Source organism: Erithacus rubecula, assembly GCF_903797595.1.
Source record: "Erithacus rubecula genome assembly, chromosome: 8".
NCBI classification, from domain to species: Eukaryota; Metazoa; Chordata; class Aves; order Passeriformes; family Muscicapidae; genus Erithacus; species Erithacus rubecula.
The window spans coordinates 9,803,263-9,815,829 of NC_136659.1; positions in this window are offsets into that span (position 1 = coordinate 9,803,263).

The following is a 12,567-nucleotide window of genomic DNA, read 5'->3' on the forward strand; positions in this document are numbered from 1 at the left end:
TGCAATTCTTTACAGGTAATGGGGACACCATCTCTTCTTTAGTTATCCCCACAGAATGTGAGAGTGGATTTACACATATAGGTCTAGTCCATCCTTCTGCCCTAGGGCAGAATGAATTATGACAGAACCACTACTGAGGTGTTTTACACAGGACATCAGAGTACATGGTCTGTCTTTGGCCGCAAATTCTACAAAGAACAGCGACTGCCTCAAAAATACAGTAAGAGTGCAGCATATTATAAACTTTTGATGTACATAGTTATGAATTCTGATCACAAAATATTATGGACAAAAAAAAATCTGTCCTTATAAACTCAGCTAGTAAGTGTTACAGACTTCAGCCTATGTTTCATTCAGCCTAATTTTCCTCTGATTCAGTAATTTTGACCACACAGGTAAGAATCTGTGCTCATTGGGTCCTGCACACTACCAGTTACTGAAAGATGTCCCAACACTCTGATAGTTTTTTGAATGGTCTGACACTTCCCTGTTGAAAGCAACTGTGCATTCAGTCCATAATCACACAAACCTTTGCAAGTGTCAGGAAAACTCCCTTACAAAGACTCTGGTGCTACTGTACACATCTATGTTTTTAGAAAAAGTCAGGAGAAAAACATCAAATTCCTTGTGGTGTCAGCAGGGTGACTGAGGTAAATGTTAGCAGAAGGGGTTTAATGTTGTCTCTAAATAAATACTGTTTATTCATCAATACTCTTTGTTATGAGCTGGAACCAGGATATTGTCTGCAGTTTGACGTAGAGAGTTAAGAACATAAAATCTGTCAGCACATAAGGAAACAAGGTCAGGAGAGAGAAATAGTGTTTTATAAAGCAGTATTTAGGGCAATTGCATTTTAACATAATTAAGTAATGCGCCATTGGAAGTAAAGCAAACCCTGCATCATTTGTAAATGCAGTTAAGGCTTTTAATCAGAACGCCACCTTTTCGACATAAAAAACCTTGTTCAACAATAAAAATTACAGCCCACAGATAAAAACAAAACCATTAATAATAGAGTATTGCTTAGAAAGACTGACTTTATGAAGCTCAAAATAATAAACATTATTATTTGTATTGTATATGTTTTGCTGAATGTATTAAGTTTTGAATATAAATCAAACTCTGCTACTTACTATAACTCAACATGTTAGCTGCATTAATACTTGTTACTGCTGGAAATTGTTTTAAGAGATACCAGACTGGATTCTCTATGTGGAATCCACTGCAGTCCAGTGTGCTCCATGAGACCCCAGCATAAAATGGATGCTAACAATGGAGGTCATACTCCTCCTGGTTTTCCCTGCTGCTGGCATAAATCCAGTCAAATCCCAGTTCTGTGGCTCAATCCCCACAGGTTCACCACAAATTTGAATTAGACAAATGACACTTTCCCTCCCACTGACAAATTAATTCTGTACAAAGTGGGGGCAAGAATTTGAGGTGAAAAAAGGCAAGCTGTAATCTCCTTTTGTGCATCCATTTGTTTTTACAGCACATCAGTCTGCAACTCCCAGGACAGGAGCCACACTAACCAATGCCATGCAGCAGCCCCTGGTTATTCACACAAAAACAGCACAGCACTTCAAAGAGTTCAAAATGCAGGTTTAGTATATAACAAGGCAAAATCCCTCTCAAAAATACATGCTGACTTTTGATTATATGCAAAAAGAAAAACATCCCTCTTAAGAGCTGCATAAACAAAGCCTGAACTCAAATGTAAAATGTTAATTAAAATTTAATGTATCCTGCGTGATGCCTTTGTTTATTCTGCATCTCTGGTTTAAATCTGGGGCTGGTTATCTTACTGACTAATGGGGTTCTCCTGCTTTGCCAGTCACTTGTTCTGAAGGAGAATTCATTCTGCCAGTAAGCACAGCAGTCATTTACCTCGGCTATCACGTCAGTGTCTTACCCTTAGAGACTCTTCCCTTCAAAAATAGGCCAGCAAATACATTAAAGCTTATGTGTCACTGGTGTAAAGGCAAGAGGCAAACCCTTACTCAAAATGTAATTCTTTTTATATAAGAATTACACTTCAGTAGGATTTGCAGCTTTTAATTTTTTAATTTAAAAATAGGAAAAATATTACTGGGATTGCTGTTACTGGTTTAACAATGGCAACTTATGATATTACTACTCTGACTGGAGATTCCAGCCAGGTAACCAGAACATGCAGAAAGTCATAACGAAAAACAGTAAAAGCTATTGTATATTTTTCAGCATTCTTGCAATGTTTTTTCTTAAATTAAAAATCCACATAACCACTGCCAGCTCCTAAAGTATGAGAAGAGACAAAACTCTACAAAGAACAGATTTTTCCCTTCATTCTTGCAAAATGTATTCAATTGTTTCACACTGATGAATTACACAGATGTAAAGAAGAAATGTTACTGTTTGTAGGAGTACTACTGACAATCTGTTTAAAATGGATTCAAACACCCAGCAGAATTCACTCTGCTCTTCTTACATGAAATATTGTTTCTCAGCAGGAGTGCAGGTCACTGTTCTATAATCTAAGTGCACCAAATGTTCTGGTATGATTTCATTTGATTTCAGACAAAGAGTTGGAAATGTCAACAACTGAAATAATGGCAGACATTTCTGGCACTGCAGGACTATCATGTTTGACTACTTTGGATTTCATTTAAACTTGTGATGTATCTTTAAATCTCTTGAAATTTATGCATTAACTTGTCAGGTACAATGACATTTTGATGACACTTTAATTCTACATTCTTTTAGTTCAGTGCTTGAAAAGAAGATACTTGTCTCTGAAAGGTAAAAAGGAAAGAATGTCTAATACCACATTAGGTTTTTGATTCTAAAGCCCTGAAGCCATGGAGCTAATTCATGAACTAATTAAGGTAGAAGCTGGTCCTGATCCCATATCTTGCAGTGAAAATTGCTGTCATTATTTATTGTGCTTCTAATTTCTAAGTACTGTACACAAGTTAATTTCCTGAAGTAAACTCGAGTGCTATAAAAACATTTTTTATTGAAAGCAACAGGACTTCTAGATACTCCTAAAGGAGTAGATTCCACCTCATATTCTGTATACTTCTCAGAGTTGGACAGCAAATGTTTGAGATGTTTTTGAGACATTTTTGAGATGTTGATTGTCCCTTCATCTAGTGTTTTAGGGCCTGTTTCTGATTTCCAAAAGTGAGAGTTCTGATTCAAAATCAATATACCACTTACATTGCCATCTTATCTGACCCTTCTTCAGGTAGAAATAGAATATAGATAAAGTGCCAATTTGTGTATATGTATTCCAAATTTCTCATATTTGCATTTACACAGAAGAAATATTTAGATTATCTATTGCAATATTTACTATAATTAAGTTTAAGAAGAATAATTTTTTTATCTGCTTACAAAACTGTGCAGAAAAGACTGACCTGCTCTGTGTTTTAGAGAATATGAATGTTCAGAGCCAGAACATTGTACAGAATGCATGTTAACTGTTTAATTACTGAAGTTGTAAGACACTGAGAGGAAAACAAAAAGAGAGACATGAGTCTCATTTTTGCAATATTTAAACTAGAGACTGCTTATGTGCCTGCAGAATAAAGACAGAATACAGCTGCAGAACTTGTCTTTATGTTTCAAATGTGTCTGACAGTGCTCTGAGCTACAGTTACTGGGGTTTACTGTGAAAATAAACTACATATGAGAATCAATCAGATCAGCATTTATATATAGCCAAAGCTCAAGACATCTTTTGTTTAAAGCTTTCAGTCTTGGCTCAACAACACATGAAAAACCCCAATCTTTCTAGGAGAAAGCAACAGGACAGAAAACTACTGAGTAATTCAATAAGGGTTATTAGCTAAATAACCTTAAATTTATTACTATATTTTCTGCATAAATATGGATACATACATATATATAGACAGAATCACACCCTTGCATGTTTCTTATTAAAGGCCTAAGTCTTCCAATGAAATCAGGGTTTAGTTTACTTGGTCTTAGTGTCTATGTCCTTAAACTCATAATTCTCAGATACCTGCCATTTGAAAGATGATAACCTTATTATGAAAATATCTCAGACAGGAAAACAAATTGAAGAAAACAATCATACCTGTCTGAATTCTGTTTTCATAAAACTGATCTTAATAACAAGAAAGTTATTCAAGAGGAATAAAATCACCTAACATTTTCATTTTCCAGATGATATGTGGAACCCTCAAAAATTGGTATGTTACGTAAAATATCTAATAATGGTATGTTATTATGTAAAATATCTAATAATATACTTACTGTGAAACTCCAGAGCAGCTAAGAACCCTAATCCAGGGATGGTCTTTCCATGACACTCTACTCAGAAGCTGGTCTGTAGCTTTCCCAAAGATCTGACATCTTGCTACAGAGAATAGGCAGATGCAAACAAACTGGACAGCACAAAGTGCAGACTTACTGCCAATAAACCATCTCAGTGGTAGAAATATATTGATAGCCTGAATTCTCACCAAGTTTTGCAGATGTGACAATGTAGAAGAGTTTTAAGGGTAGATCAAAGAACAGTTCTTTTGGCATATTTATGTTGCTAATTCACATATGTGCTTTCACAAGAATTAAATCAAATTAAAGTGTGTTGGAGTCCAGCAACACAGGCTAAGCAAACTCAGAAGTCAGTAGTCTCATTAACAATAGAGCAGACAGGATAAGTAAAAATCACCAAGGGTTCTGAAGAGAAAACCTTCAGCTCACAATTTCCAAAACATGCATCTGATGCAATAAAAACCAAACATTGTGGAAGAATGGGATAAACTAATCAAAGCAATGCTCAGAGAAAGCAGAGTCACAGCAGTGACAGAATAGTTGAGGCTCTTAGTCCTCCCTTTGCAGAATGCTAACCTGGATGGACAGACTGATTCAATTTAGCAGAATTAATTTATCCTCAATTTAAACTTGCAAGTTCCACCTACTGCTGCATCATTCTTTCATGCCACCCAAAGAATCCAAACCAGAGATATTTGTAATAGAGTTTGCTCTCTGATCTACCTTCATACCAAAGTGTTCTGCATAAGCAAGTAATTGAGTGAGATGAAAAGGATTCTAAAGACAAGCACTGCCACAGTGCTGACAGCTCAGAGCCCACCTTGAACAAAGACTTCAGTTCTACCTCAAAACAGCAGAAGGAATTCAAAGAAGATCAATGCAAGGAAGGTATTTTACCTATACTGGAATAAAACTTTGTCAGCTAATGACAGTTGTTGCACTTAATTATCTCCAAACACAAGGCAAATCTTAGCAGAAATTAAAAGACATTGTCAGAATAGCAAAAAAGGCAATAGCTAAAATAAATGTCATTACAAGAAAGGAAAAGACAAAAGCACCTTTAAGCAGTAAGCTGGGACTGGAAGAGGGAAAGACTTCTCAAGGAAAGCCTCATTCCCTGAAAAATTTGAAATCAGACTAAAAAGCTAATTGGAGACAATACCAAAAAAAAAAAAAAACAAAAAAAAAACAAAAAAAAAAAAAAAGAAAACCAAACCCAAACCTGGAGCCATAACATTGCAGAAATACAAAAAATGTTATATGAATTGCCTGATTTTTACATATCACTTACATGAAAGCTTTACTGAGATATGTGAGCTGCTGTGCACATCACACAAACCACAGGTGTAAGAAACAAAAGTACCCTTGTGTTCTAAACTTGAAATGAAAGTATTCTTCTATCCCGTTTTAACTTGCAACTTTGTACATGATTCCACCAGGCATAAATGTAGCTGGCAAAGTATAGAGGAAATTATACTGATTTGAAGAAAAAAGTAGGTGGGCTGTCATCATAATGCACCTGCCCACCCCATATCCTACTGGCATATAAACAACATTAAAAATAAAAGAAAATATGTTTAGGTTATTTTGACTACTCCTGTGAAACTGTTGGACAGGATATTTGGAGCAGAAAGAACAGCTAATTGTTTAACTTCAACTTACAACACTCATTCCTTTGATCACAGTCATCTTAAAAGTTTCCCATGGAAAACGTGCTACAGACATTTTGATGTACATGCTTCACTCCTACTTTTTTGTACAAAGTAACTTTCATCGGACTATACACCAACTTCTGAAAGTAAAATAACAAATGGGAACAAAAGCTCAAATCAAGCAGTTCTCCTAATGCACGCTAAATTAAGAATAGCATTTGATCTGTTTGTTTCAAAATTTATCAGATGCTGTCAGAATTAGCCATCTTTCTGTCAAATAGTGTTATCCTACCCCAGCTCATGAAAGGATCTCTGAAATAAAATTTCCATTTGACCCACATATCAGTTGCTCTTTTATGTTCTCACCTCCTATACACACATTATTCTACTGCATAAACCAGGCATTCCTACATGACCATTATATCAAAATCCTCCCATTAATGACCAGCTTAATACAGCACCAACAGTTATTGAGAAACTGTACAATAAAAACAATTTTATTTATGCATCCCTTCCTTAGGTAAGAAACTTAAGAGTTACTTAATTTATCACTTTAATCTCCTTTCTCCCAAGTGATTTTTATATACCCTCACATCCTACATTTCTTCACAAGCCTCCTAGCAACATCCCCCAGGCAAAGGCTTTCTGGAGCAAATTCCCAAGTGGAGCAATGACATCCTTACGTCAGCTGAGGATCTTTTTATTACATACACAGCACTGATCAAATGCTGTGCTGCCCTGCCTTCAGAGTCACCCTCTGCTCAGAAAAGCTCCAACTCTTCCTCCAAAATAAACAATCACGCCAAAAGATCCTTAAATCAAAATAATTAATCAGTAAAATGCAAAAAATTTCAGCATTAATGGAGAGCAACCAGCTGCAGTAGCACAAATCATAAATGCACAGTCACCATATTTAGAGGTCCTAATAAATATCACTCCTCTCTGCTGCCATCTACAGACAGACTTCAAGTTCTTTTTAGAAATCTACTTTTTCATTCCAGATGCATATTTAATAACAGCATCTCAACATACCCTACAAAACAGTTCACCCCAAACACATATCAGTAGTATTACCTCAACATTTCAGAAGCTTCAGGAAAAGCTGAGCCCAAGTAATAGGTCTCTGAATGGTACTTCAATGGTGTTTACATTGCATGCTGATCCTGAGCAAAATCCTCAGCTGGGAATTAGTGGCTCATGGTCCCTGTTCAATGCATGGCAGGAGTTGAGTCACACATGGATGTCCCTCAGAAGCCATATGAGCTGCCAAAAGTGAAAAGGAGATTCTAAATCTCTAGGATAGACAGCTTAAACATCTTTGCTTGAGTCTCCAGACCATCTAATGCTTAATAGTTATAGCATTACTGCTTGCTGCCTGCTTCAGACAGAAGACCACTTACTTTCACAGCTATATGCTTTAAACAGAAGGTTACAAAATCAGTTTCCCTCTCTGCATAAAGCAGAAATTCAGTACCAAAAGGGTACAATTTTAAAAGCCCCACAGCTCAGATTCACAGTGAGTACCATTGCCAATCTGTGTATCCGTATTACATGACTGCAAGCCATATGACTATAAATATAAAACACTATGCTTGCCTAGGGCCCAAACTGAACGCAAAATGGGTTGGTTTGGAAGGGACATTAAAGATCATCTCATGATGTCATGGGCAGGGACACCTCCCACAGGACCATGTTGTTCAGCCTGGCCTTCGACACTTCCAGGGATGGAGCATCCACAGCCTCCCTGGGCAACCTGTGCCAAAGCCTCATCCCTCACCTCAGTGAAGTTTTCTTCTTAGTACTTAATCTAAATTTGACTGTGTTCCAGGTCCAGTCATTCCCTCTTGCATATCATTTGATATGCAATAAATTAGACACGTGTGAAATAGCCCTTAACCTGCAGGCCAGGAGGCTCCTGTGGCGCAGCTCGCCGGGACCGTACGAGCCTCCACACGCCGCAAGCCGGAGTTAAAGCCCCAAGGCTTTAACTCATTTCGCAGTGTTCTGCTGCGAAACAGCGCACTGCGAGCGCCATCTAAGCACCGGATGGAGGCCAAGCGCATTTTCACAGCCCTGCCAGGGGCTCCGGGGCCAGCCCAGGTCCCTTCACCTGCCCCACGGGCTCCCTCCTGAGGGGCTGGGCGGGCGCGGCCCCCGGGAGGGGATGCAGCGGGCCGGGGATGAAAGAAAGCATGGCCAGCCCATCCAGAGAGGGGATTGTGCCACTTTACTCTGTGCTGGTGTGGCCTCACTTTGACTCCTGGGCGCCACAATTAAAAAAAGTCATTAAGCTTACAGAGTGCATCCAAAGGAGCACCGGGATGATGAGAAGCCGTGTGAGGAGCGGCTGAGGGCGCTCGGTCTGTTCAGCTGGAGGAGCCTGAGGGGAGACCTCACTGCTGATAAAACTTCCTCGTGAGGGGCAGAGGAGGGACAGGACTGATCTCTGCTCTGTAGTGACCAGGACAGGGCCCGAGGGGTGGCTGGAGTTACCAGGGGAGGTTTAGTTTGGATGTCAGGAAAAGGTTTTTCACCCAGAGTGTGGTTGGGCACAGGAACACGCTCCCCAGGGAAGCTGCCACAGCACCAAGCCCGGCAGAGCTCAAGAACTCTCTGCTCTGGGGTACAGGATGGGATTCCTGGGGCGTCCTGTGCAGGGCTAAGAGTTGGACTCGATGATTCCTGTGGGTCCCCTCCAACTGAGGCCATGCCATGATTATGTGAGGGGGAAGGCAGCAGGAGCAGTGCTCTGTAGTGGTCACCATGGCTGTGCCTCAGCTGTAGCTGCTGCAGGTCCCTCAGGAGCACACACAGAGTAACTCAGGCTTTCCTCCTTCTCAGCTTCAATCATTTCAGTGCCACAGCTGGAACAGACTTTTGGAGATCATCTAGTCCAATCCTCCCCTCCACCTCTTCCCCAGCCAAGGCAGAGTCATCTGGAGCAAGTTACACAAGATTTCCACTCGGAGATCCCAGAAACACTGGCTACACACTCAGCCATGAGCCCTGTGCAGGAAAGGGTAGCAGGTGTGGGAGAAAATACACAGTGAAAGAGCTGTGAAACACTGCTGAAACACATGTAGAGTGTTGTTCTGGCTGCAGACAGAAAAGGAACTGAATTCAAAGAAAGCAGATAGTAAAAGAGGGGGTTTATCACTTCCCTCTTCATTGGCATTTGGCACTTCTGATTTTTAACTTGCTCCAATTCCATTATTTCTCACTAGTCTCAGTCACCTAGGATACTTGACTAGTTCCAGAAAAGCTGAATAAAAGCTTAGCAATACTGTGCTACCAATGCTTTTACCATTTAGTTTTTAGAGTGCTGGATGTGATAACCACTTTCATATACTTGAGATCCTAAGAAACACTTAGCTACTGATAAGGTCCTACCATCACACTGCTAAAATGAATTATTTAAAATGTGCTGAATGTGTGTCATTTGATAAGCAAAGGTTCATTTCTACAGTAGTTAGTCTGTAACATTGATATCTTTTTTCTGCTTGACATAGAACGCTTTTGTCATGTTCCTTAAGATAAAGAATATGAATCAATAGAGCATTCAGAACATTTAAAAATGTCACACTTTTTTTGTGGTATTCTTTACTAAGTTATTTTAATTCTGTCCATGCTTTCTTATTCTACTTATTTTTTGCTTCTCTGTTGCCTGTTGTCAAAGGTTTCTTTCATCTCTCCCTTTCTGTTGGCTGTGCTTCTAGGACAGTGGCCTTCTTGTGGCCATCTGGACAATTGTACTAAGTTGAGCAGCTGCTCCTAAAAATAAGCTGGTCTTGGAGGAATTTTTGCCATTTGGACATTTTGATTCTTTAAATCTGTTTTAATGTTTCATATAACTGAAAATTTGTACCTGAAGCAATTTATATACCGAGGACTTTTTTTGTTATTGCTTTTTGCTTGGTTTTTCTACAAGGTGGTGACTTCTGCTCCTTTTGCCCCAGTGTGCCCAGCAGCAGGTGCAACTGGTGCTGGCAGAGCTGTCAGCAAGAATAAACTGACCTGTGACAAAGTACAAGTACCTCCCAGCATCCTATTTTGCACCTCAAAGGGGAAACTTGGCTTTTATTAATCTAAAATAAGGTTGTTTAGCCTGACCTCTTTGGTACATCACCTGGGGGAAGTGCTTATTTATTTTCTCTACTTATTTGTGTAGTAACAAACACATAGTAAGAGAGTTCTGTATCAAAGCTTCTTCAGTTCTGCTCATACTGCCTTTGGGAGTCAAGGTACACCTCTAGGATTTGGGATAATTAATTTGTTTAATGTGTTAAAAGAGCAGAATGCCCCACCAGGGGGCATTAAAACAAAATAGATGGGCAAAAATTGGTTGAAAGATTGGAAACAGATGAAATTTATTTTAAAAATTACTAAATAATAATGAGGGAGGCACAGTGTGGTGATAATGAAAAACAAGCAGGAAGTAAAGCTTTACTTCATGTGACCAGTGTTATAGAATTTGGGATAGTGGTAGAAAGATTTCTACCTTTCTTCAAACAGCACAGAATGTGTAATGAGTAGAAGAAAGCAAGAAAGCTGAAAATGGTCCTGATGGTAGTGACAGTAGGATGTGACCAAGACATTGTACATAGATTAAAACTAAATGAATTGTTACCTTGGAATTATTTCTGTGGAAAAATAAATTAAAAGTGATTCCTGCTTCTCCTGCTATGAAAGTCAGAGAAAAAAAAAAAATAGTTGCTCTGGGTAAAGAGACATTGTCACTTCCCTTCTGTGTTCCACTTCAAACAATGCTGTTTTGTTTCTGAACTAAAAGCAAGCTGAGCTATTGTGTCACATCTCGTTCAAAACTGAAGTGCAAAAGCTGGATAACAAGATATTAATTTGGCATATGCACCAAGTAGCCATTTCAATCTCAGCTACAATCTTCTGAATATAAAGTGCACACATGTCCTTTCCAACTAAGTGAAACTAAGTGACATTTATCACACTTATAAAAGAAAAAAAAATTTTTTTCTATAAATTACTTCAGCTTAGTGGGGTTGGTAGAAAGAACTTTTGTCCCCCACAGCCTATTGCTTTTACCAGGCTCAAAATAACTCTCTTATCCAACCAAGCAGAAGTGTCGTGGCCAAGTAAATTGTCCCCTGTCCTGCTGTTATGCCACTGTATGTGACATCATGCAAAACCACCCACCACACCCCTGCCCCCAGAGTCATTTGTCCTTGCATCACCTTGTCTTTGCACTGTTGTATCACAATATCCAAATTATTATAGCTTGCATGGATTACGGTAGTAGTTTGGTGTGAAAATCAAAGGAATTAGATGTTTTTATAGAGTATGAACCAGCATCAAATAAAATGTAAAAAAAGTAACAAAGATCCCCAGCCTCAGGTCTTACATGCTGCTTTATCAGTCCAAGTAATGTTCTATGATTAGAAAGAGATCCCAATAGCAAAAGAGTATTTCTATAGCACTTGTCATGTGAAGTTAGTCTGCCCACCCTTTCTCAGGAGTTTGTGGCACTTGGCATCTGTCTTCCCCTCCTCCCCAGGCCCCTGTATTTGGTGCTGTGTTGGAGACCCAGGTTGATTTCACCACCCATCTAAGAGAGGGGCAACTCTTTTTCACAGCATAGCAAGAGAGCATCACAGAGCTCCTACTCCTGTGTTCAGGACAAAGATGTGAAGGGTGGGCTCTTCCTGCCCCTCACATGTGGAACACAGCACACAATCACTGTGCAGCTCTAATTACAACACCTTGCTTAGATCACAACTGGTCTAGAAGCAACTCACCAGTAGCTGACATCTAAGTTGGACAGGCTGTAGGTACAAGTTCTTGAAAAACCTTGAGCCAAGAGCAGCTCCAAAAAAGCAGGTAAAAAAGCAAGCACATTGATTTCAAAGAGGGAAGCAAAGAAAAATTACCTGAGTGGTATTTGGCAGGCTGTTACAAGTCAGGATTCCAGTTTTCTAGACTTTCTTTTGTAATTCCTTACACTCGGGTGGAGAGCAGACTTCTTCAGGTTTAGTTTGTTTCCTCCTCTTTTGCCAAAAGACATACTGAAGCAGCAAATATTCCAGGTACAGGAAAGCTTCAAGAGACTGTTCTGTACTTACAAAAGGTGTTTTGAACACACTACATACTTGGCTGATGTTCATTAAGCAAACACTGATCTGATAGCTAACAGCTAATCTATTTTCCTCTGCATTCAGCTCCATGTCAGTGGTTCATCTTCCCTTGTCCATGTCCTGTACAGACACCCTTCTGAAAACCATGCTTACCTTCTTTGGGTAGGTTCCTCAGCCTTCTCCATAATTAGTTCTTGTACAGCCATGTAATTAACTTTTTAGAGATGCCAAGTATTAAACTGCTAAAACTTCATCTCTTCTTTAGTAATAGCAAAGATTTCCCAAAGACTCATCAGCTTCATAAAATAGTGCATCTTTTCCCAGGAGGAAAAGCTTCCCCCTCACACCTCCCTGGATACACAGGGCAAAGACCAGGCCTCCAGCTCACCCCTGGGGGCCCAGGTGAGCTATGCAGGAAATGAGCTCACCTGACTGGTGATTCCCAGCCCTGAGAGAGCATCACCTGCTGCCAGGAGACTCCCTGCTAGCACCCAGGTGTGGAAGAATCTGGTACTTCATTTGATTTGACA